The sequence below is a fragment of the Salvelinus namaycush genome, chromosome 16, assembly GCF_016432855.1.
Source record: "Salvelinus namaycush isolate Seneca chromosome 16, SaNama_1.0, whole genome shotgun sequence".
NCBI lineage: Eukaryota > Metazoa > Chordata > Actinopteri > Salmoniformes > Salmonidae > Salvelinus > Salvelinus namaycush.
The window spans coordinates 19,916,901-19,923,484 of record NC_052322.1 but is presented as its reverse complement, the minus strand read 5'-3'; positions in this window follow the sequence as shown (position 1 = coordinate 19,923,484).

Below are 6,584 nucleotides of genomic sequence, written 5' to 3'. Positions count from 1 at the left end.
GATGGCATGGTTACTTTATACCTCAGTGGGTTACCAGGAACAGTAGCAATGGTGGGGTCTGTTCAGAAGGATTTAACGTTACAAAATGGTCAGATATAAATGCATTTTGTAGAACAGATGTTCCGTCTTGTTGAATTGGGCTGCAAGGTTCTAAAAGTTTCACCTCATTGAATATTTAAGTGATAATGCCCTCGAAGACGGTGCTTGGAGGATATATTGGCACGGGTGTTGTTCATTCAGGATTAGACCCACCCGTTGGAAAAACGTGCCAATATATCCCCCAAACACCGCCTTCGAGGGCATTATCACTTTTTCATCCTTCCACAAGATATAGTCCCTACACAAATCTATGGTTGCTAGAGATGCCCATCCCTTGCTTGCTAACTAGCCAACTACGGCTAATTTACAGTCACGTCAAAAAGTGCAGCCAGAATAACAGCAAAGTAACTGCATTTGCATTTGTTTAAGCTGTTTTCTAGTTACATTTATTTGGACACATCCATAACAATAAGCTGACGAAGCGCGATTTCGCTTGGCATAGAAAATGTGCTCACTCGTCAGGACACTGTTGTTCAGAGGAGCTAGGCAATATAACACAGCTACAGTAACACAATCACTTCAAACGGAAGCTTGAAAGACTGCAAATGAGCTGCGTTTCGTTTTGACTTTTTCAATTGACATCGTTTTGTATATATCCATAAAAATGATGCCAGCTGAATCATGATTTCGACTGGCTGAGAAACGCTGCCTGCCTGTCTATCTCGTCCCGACTCACGACAAGTTCATTACTTTGGGACAGCAGGAGATCGAATTTGAATATTGAAACAATGTTGCAAATGTCGGAGAGACAGACAGCACTGTTTATACAAATCTTGTTCATTCAAGATTAGACCCACCAGTTGTATAAAAGGGTTTATACTCGTTTATACCCGAATGCTGATTGGTTAAAACCGCATTCCAGCCGCGTCTATTCCACAAGTTGCCACCGGCTAAATCTATTACATTAAAATGCCTATTTACTCTGTTCCATCAGACTGCGCAATCCATTGTCTCATCAGCCCAGCCAAGCAATTTATAAACTGGATCTCCACTATAAACAAAACATCTAGACATTATCTCACATTTCTTTTAGACTAACATTTAGTTTTCAACAGTGGACATTTAAGACCCCTGACAACATATCTTCCAAACACCAGCTTCTCTGGCATTATCATTTAAGTGTAACTCGAAAGTCTATTCTGTGGATTAAGGCAAAGTGAAAATTACATAAAGTAATGTATTGGGTTTTAGGGTTTACCCCTCTTTGAGTAATGTAGAAATGAACATGCCTTTTTGAAAATGCAAAGTGAAACTGAAATTACAAAAGTGTAAATGGTTTTGGAATGGGATTTTTTTTCTCCATCAGTCTAGATTTATTGTGCCTAATGAAATGTGATACGTTTTCAAAATTTCATATTTAAAAAGAACATGGTGAAGTTAATAATTGGTGGGTGTGTAAAGTTATTAGAGACTTGCTGTAACGGACATAGATCACACTTTTGAATGTAAAATATGTGCTCACTGCTCAATATTCATTGTCGACGGTCAAAATATAAAATTACACATTTTAATGCCGGTGTTAAACATTTATGTTGTCTTTGCTGATGTTATTTTCAATTTGATCGTTTTATCCCTCCTTTTCCAGTGACCCTCTGGAGGAAAACTCTCTGAGGAGGTCTCTGGTTGAGAATCACATAGGCTGTATTACTTACTACACTTAACAAAAATCTAAATACAACATGCAACAATTTTAAAGATTTTAATGAGTTACAGGTCATATAAGGAAATCAGTCAATTGAAATAAATTCATTAGGCCCTAATCTATGGATTTCACATGACTGGGAACACAGATATGAATCTGTTGGTTACAGACACCTGTGGGGGCGTGGATCAGAAAACCAGTCAGTATCTGGTGTGACCACCATTTGGCTCATGCAGCGCAACACATATCCTTCACTTAGAGTTAATTAGGCTGTTGATTGTGGCTTGTGGAATGTTGTCACACTCCTCTTCAATGGCTGTGCAAAATTGCTGGACATTTGCGGGAACTGGAACACACCAGTGGCGATTTTAGCATGTAAATCTTGGTGGGATTTTTTTTTTTTTTAAGTGTGATGCATGCCAACAAAGCCACTACACGACACAACACTAAACAATACATGAATTGCACTATAACAGTGACAAACGGTGCCCAAAAACTGTTAGGGCCTACATAAAGCTGTCCCAACAGCAGTCCCAACATCTTACCACTGCTACACCTGGCTATCAGCAGAGCCTTGTCTGGCAGCGAAACAGTTAATTCAGCCTCATTTACTGCCTTTAAAAAAAACATTGCTGATATGGCTGACTTGCTTAAACAAATGTGGTTTCTAATGACGAGCGAGCTAGGACGGAGGTATATAACTACTTGTTCAGCACTTTTGAAATGTACAGCGACAGAATTCAGAACATGTGCCGTTCTTACAGTGTTCTTCTTGTACACCAAGTCAGAACCTAGGATAAATTAAGGGGGCATATAAGCAGACAATGAAAGCTCTTACAATATTCAATGATTGCACCACCAAGTCAGAACAGTATTCAAAATTAAGAGGGGTAAATAGACCAAATTATTAGGGTGAGACACATGGGCTACTAACATCTTACTACACAACATACACTTAGTATTACTTTCTTAGCTACAGTATACATATCTCCCTGGCATATTACATAATTTATGCAGCATACAATACATCTTTAGACTCACCGTGTTGTGCTGTGCTCACTTGAACAGGAAGGTTGCGTGGCGGTCCTTCGTGGGCAAATTTTGTCATCAAAGTCTGGCATTCTCTGGATTTATGATGCTTTCAAAACACCTGGGAACTCTGAAAAAATAAGGTTGAATCATGATGACGTCATTGATCTTCAGGTTGTAGCTCTAGAAAGAGGCCGGATTTACAATTCCGAGTTGGATGACCGTTCAAAAAGTATTTTCCCAGTCGGAGCTTGTTTATTCCCGACTTCCCAGTTGTCTTGAGCTCACTGAAGTCTAGTTTTCGCAGTTCCGAGTTAACAGTTGTTTTGAGCGCGGCACAAATTGTGCTTGATTGACAGCATGGCCAATGTTGAATGTTTATCATTTTAAACTTGGAAAAGAGCCCCTTAATCCCAGATTTGGAACCACACAGCCACTCCACTGAATAGCAGGCTAGTGATTGTTTTGCAATGCTTGCAGTTAGCCACTGTCACTGATTTCTTCCAACTTGTTGTGTAATGTTTATGTCCAATGGCTAATGGCCAATGAGCACCAATACATTTTATCTATAATTTCTCTTCCTTATTTATCTTCATATGACAAGGATTAAAGAGGATTTGCCAGTAGATTGTTGACTTGATTCATGATGATGACTGCTAGCTAAGATTTTGAAAGTATGATGTTGACATGATCAGTCCAATCAAAGCTACTGTACATATAATGTGATTTGACATCATTTTATCTGTGGCCAATGACCTTGAGCCTTCTTGGATGGGCACTTCTAATGTAACTCTATGGCAGTACCCAAGGGGCTAGAATTTTCTAGCTCTACCCTTAGACTTGGTGGTGATGTAGTGTCCCCATGAGTGACAGAACACTGAGCCAATCACGGTGCAATGCTCCGTATTTTCTGCTGGCTTGCCCCACCACCACAGAAAGCACTGAGCTAGGCTGAAACACCTGCATTTTGGAGCTACCTTACTCAAGAAACAAAAAAGAGACCATGTTTGTATGTGGCTTTATTAACTCAATGATATTTTCTTTTTTTACATTGTTTGCAAACTGATATTTGACACGTACTAATGCCAAAATAATATCCAAAACAGGCAAAAAATGCGGTCCCCACCTGCCCTGAATAACAGGTCGCCACTGGAACACACTGTTGTACATGTCGGTCCAGAGCATCCCAACATGCTCAATGGGTGACATGTCTGGTGAGTATGCAGACCATGGAAGAACTGGGACATTTTCATTTTCCAGAAATTGTGTACAGATTCTTGCGACATGGGGCAGTGCATTATCATGCTGAAACATAAGGTGATGGCGGTGGATGAATGGCACGACAATGCGCCTCAGGATCTCATCACAGTATCTCTGTGCATTCAAATGGCCATTGATCAAATCCAATTGAGTTCATTGTCCGTAGCTTATTCCTGCACATACCATAACCCCATCGCCACCATGGGGAGCTTTGTTCACAACGTTGAAATCAGCAAATCTCTCACCCACACGACGCCATACACACTGTCTGTACAGTTGAAACCGGGATTAATCCGTGAAGAGCACAGTTCTCCAGTGTGCCAGTGGCCATCGAAGGTGAGCATTTGCACACTGAAGCCGGTTACGACGCCGAAATGCAGTCAGGTCAAGACACTGGTGAGAACGACGAGCACACAGATGAGCTTCCCTGAGACGGTTTCTGACAGTTTGTGCAGAAATTCTTCGGTTGTGCAAACCCACACTTTCATCAGCTGTCCGGGTGGCTGATCTCAGGTGAAGAAGCCGGATGTGGAGGTCCTGGGCTGTCTTGGTTACACGTGGTCTGCAGTTGTGAGGCCGGTTGGACATCCTGCCAAATTCTTTAAAATGATTTTGGAGGCGACTTATGGTCGAGAAATTAACATTAAATTTTCTAGCAACAGCTCTGGTGGACATTCCTGCGGTCTGCATGCCAATTGCCCGCTCCCTCAAAACTTAAGAAATCTGTGGCATTGTGTTGTGTGACAAAACTGCACATTTTAGAAATGCCTTTTATTGTCCCCCAGTACAAGGTGCACCTATGTAAGGATCATGCTGTTTAACCAGATTCTTGATATGCCACACCTGTCTGGTGGATGGATTATCTTGGCAAATGAGAAATGCTCACGAACAGGGAATGTAAGCAAATTTGTGCAGAAATGTAGAGAAATACGTTTTTTGTGTTTATGGAACATTTCTGGTATATTTTATATCAGCTCATGAAACATGGGACCAACACTTTACATGTTCCGTTTATATTTTAGTTTTTCTTCAAAATGACTTCAAGATCAAAATACTTTATCACGTTGTAGTTAGTTATGTTTATTTCCTATTACTGACCAGGACGATGGGCACCCAAATATGTCACTCTGCCCCTGAACAAGGCAGTTAACCCACTGTTCCTAGGCCGTCATTGTGAATAATAATTTGTTCTTAACTGACTTGCCTAGTTAAATAAAGGTTAAATAAATTTAAAAAAAAAATACACTTCAGTCCCCATCAATGAGTGTGCGCACGTCGATTGGGGGTTTGGTCGGGGGGCGGGGACAATATACTGCAGCTGTCCATGGTTGGGTTTGGTGGGTGCGCGCGGTTCTCTGGGATGCGACCATAATCACAAACCGTTATTATATCGCTCTGGATCATTTCCCTATACAGTTCATCAAAACCAACTACAAGAGGTAAGCATTCTCATGGATGTGGATTGTTTATTTTTTTTGTACCCATTTTCTCTTTGCCCTTGAAAATTACTGCTGATTTGAGCGAGTTCTGTCTTACATCTAGAGAAGGCCAGCAAGCAAACCAACATGGATGCTGCGCAGTCCTGCTGGTGATGCAGCTACAGAGATTAACTGCACCAAGCATCGCATTTACAGATTCAAAATAATCCTGAATATGTATTATATTCTTTCTTTGTCCTTATGGCAAACGGACATTCCATGAATGATGGTCATGTATTCAATTCATTTAACCAGCGTCAAAGCGTACGGGTTTTTACATTTTGCAAACGTCGATTTTTGTGAAAATGAGTCATTTGATCAGTCTTTGTGACATGGTTTATGAATGGTACCAGCTAGTTCGGCTGGAGGTTGAAGATACAGTAGTTTATTTCGGTTGGGCGTTGAAGATTATTTTACGACTAGTCCGCCATCTCAATAAATCTAGTTTATGTTGCCGGCTGCTTCCTCAACAAATCTAGTCTGTGGCTGGCTGCTTCCTCAACAAATCTAGTCTATGTTGCCGGCTGCTTCCTCAATAAACCTAGTCTATGTGGCCGGCTGCTTCCTCAATAAACCTAGTCTATGTGGCGGCTGCTTCCTCAATAAACCAAGTCTATGTGGCCGGCTGCTTCCTCAATAAACCTAGTCTATGTGGCCGGCTGCTTCCTCAATAAACCTAGTCTATGTGGCGGCTGCTTCCTCAATGAATCTAGTGTATGTGGCCGGCTGCTTCCTTGGATGTAAATAATGATTCTCACTCCCCAGGACCACCTACATTAAGTCTCAACATTTCCGATATTACTTTAAATTGAGCATCCGATTGAGTACATAATTTGAACTGTCTTCGTTTTTTATTCAGGGATAGGCCTATGATGGAAAATGCTCAAGATGAAGCATTTTGGCCTTAACCTCAAGGGCCTTCTGCAGTGATGGTTTCTTAATGCTATAGGCCCTTGAGGTTCTCTGGATACTACTGTATATGCCCTTGTGCTGTCTGAAGCTATTAGTATCTTCGTGTTTGAAACATCATGCTGTAGCTTCCGACTGCGCAAGGTGATTTGTTAACTTCTTACTGA